The sequence below is a fragment of the Penaeus japonicus genome, unplaced genomic scaffold (assembly GCF_977035675.1).
Source record: "Penaeus japonicus unplaced genomic scaffold, GWHDUDI00000001_assembly GWHDUDI00000010, whole genome shotgun sequence".
Lineage (NCBI taxonomy): Eukaryota > Metazoa > Arthropoda > Malacostraca > Decapoda > Penaeidae > Penaeus > Penaeus japonicus.
The window spans coordinates 20,663,860-20,666,359 of record NW_028234412.1 but is presented as its reverse complement, the minus strand read 5'-3'; the positions used below and the strand labels follow the sequence as shown (position 1 = coordinate 20,666,359).

Here is a 2,500-nt window from a genome sequence, read left to right as displayed (position 1 = left end):
GTACATTTGGAGGGATTTACGGGGAGGGAGGGGGGGGCGGAAGAGTGGGTACGGGTAAAGCGGGAATATGTCAGGAGTCCGAGGGTACGGATTTGAGGGGAGTGGGGAATGGGTAGGGGTAGGGATGTATGACGAGGGGGAGAGGGAAGGGAAGACGGCGAAAAGGAAGGGGAAATATTCCAAGGTGATAATCTTGCATGAGATTTTCTTATTTTTGTATATGTTTATTCGTCCCTTCAGAGTACGATCGTCTTGCTACAGTTCGCGAGAGATCGTTGAAGACGATGTTCCAAAGCGAACGATGTTCATCTGTTTTTTTTTTATCTCCTGAAAACCAGAGATGACCTTTTTAAGGTAAGGCCTATTCATTTCATTTATATGATATGTGCAGTTTGAACGGGTTATTAATTTTCCCGTAGTTGATGAGATCTGACAAATAATAAGACAAAACAAACAAAAATAACCCCCAATCAGATTTTTAAAAAATATATACACCTAACCAAAGAATCAGAACCTCTATTTTTCCAAGGGAGTATCCCCTTAAAACTGAATCAGTCTTTGCAGGTCACGAGGACACGCTTATCGCCATCAACAGATCAGTAAAACCAACAACAGCCATTTACCCTTTAACCCACTTCCGGCGACAGGATGTAAAGCGAGAAAACTGAGAGAATACACAAACAACATTCAACTCTAAAGGCAGCTGCCGCCATCGCACAAGCAAGGACACTGACAGACACAAACACTTCATTATAAAACCAACGGACGTCACCCTAATTATTGAGCCTTGAGGTCTTAGATCGAGTAAAGAAGGGGGTTCGATAAGGAGGAGAAGGGGAGGGGAGGGACAGAGGGGGATGGGAGTGTGGAGTGTCACCCGCTCTTGCTACTCTTGCTCCTTCTCCTCTACCTTGCAATTGCAGACGGCGGCCGGGTAGTCCACATTTCGGGCTACGGGGACGCGAGTAATACCTTCTACCCAGGAAAAAAAAGATACCTTTCTTTCAGTTCTTACTGAGGGAGGAAGAATTACCATGAAAAAGTAAACGGTTTGATACTCCCTTCCCCCCACCCCCTCTTTCCAAAACAGACTCATATTTCCCTCCCCGCTCATACGATATGCCTTCATCTCCCAGCACCGTGCCGACCGCCCGACGGATGCTGAAACACTCCCGATGTTCCTTTGTCCTTCTCGGGAAGATAAAAAAGGGAGAAGACGCAGCCTCCTCCCGCGCTCCCTGGAATTCCCGCAACACCCTTCCCGGTCCCTCCAGAATCCTGGCCGCCACTCCATTGCGATATCGACGAGAGAGGGGAAAGAGCGAGAGAGGAAGCAAGCAGCGATGTCAAGTAAGGGGAAAGCGCGAGGGAGAGCCCACATCGATCGTTGGCCTTCACTGTAGGGAAAACTGAGGGGGAGGGGGTGGAGAGGGGGGTCAGGGTGGGGGTGAGGTGAGGGGGGTAGGGGGAGGAATTGTTCCATCCTAGATCGAGATCAGCTGATTTCAAGAGGAGGAAGAGATGGAGGTTCAAGGGATGTCTTTTTTTTACATCACGGGATGATGCTAAATTGATGCAACCTGTTCCGCGAGTTGGATTTGGGTTCAGCCGTTCGAGAATGGTAGGCGCTTTTTGATTTTCTCTCTCAATATTTTATAGGAAAATAATCAGTCACATCATCACGCCCCGTACTCCCTCTCAAAAAAAAATCATGCGAAACACACTCCACCGTAACACTACATATTCCAGCGTAACACACTATTTCCCCATTCACATAGAGCGACGGGGAGCGGGTAGTCATGGATATCCATGAGCCCAAAGGCCTTCCCTCGTTCACTGGCTCGAGAATATGCGTCTTCCCGGCCCTTCTGTGTCGGCGAGAGAACTTACCAGTAACCACGGCTGGCGAGCAGACCCCGTGCGTGCAGGCCCGAGCACCGTCACAAGAACACGGACTGCCAACACAAGGCACACCGTGTCTGCCCCTCTCCCTCTCTCCCTCTCTCCCTCTCTCCCCTCGCCGCTCTGCCCTCGCCGCCGCCGCCGCCGAAGCTGCCTTGGAACAGGCCCTTGCCATTAAAGTTCAAAATACCTTTTAAAGATCGGCGTGCCTATTCGATGAGTTACTTAAGTTACGCCACGACTCAAGTGGCCAAATGGGGAAATTACGGGAGTAATTCGAGTCTTGCGACTGGATGGATCGTACGCCTGCCAGGGACACTGTGCGGTGGCTGGAAAACTCTCGTACGGGGACACTTGAATTGTCAACGACGCTTGACTGAAACTGATATGTTTGATAGCCTAGATGTTAACAAACTCTTCCAATAAACCATAAACTTACACTTATTCAAAATGCGCCATAGATTACTACTGTTTTGAAATACACAAAGAAATTCATAGAGATCCGAAAACATACATGTTTATTTGCACTCTCCCTCTTTCACAGTAATAAGAATTAACGTGCAAGGGCATTTCCTTGTCTTTTTTCATTAATGTGCTA

At 48.4% G+C, this 2,500-nt stretch overlaps 1 protein-coding gene across 2 annotated transcripts in view; it reads right to left on the bottom strand.

The window, feature by feature from the left end:
• Positions 1-2,175, bottom strand: part of LOC122249834 (uncharacterized) — a 185,611-nt gene extending 183,436 nt beyond the window's left edge. Inside the window, exon 1 of one of the 2 annotated variants that reach the window (XM_086540967.1) lies at positions 2,093-2,175. The gene's annotated coding sequence lies outside the window, so the exon portion shown is untranslated. Of the gene's footprint in view, positions 1-1,890; positions 2,017-2,092 lie in introns of those variants that run through there. The other variant, XM_086540966.1, reaches the window with a different exon arrangement.
• Between the last annotated feature and the right edge of the window lie 325 nt (positions 2,176-2,500).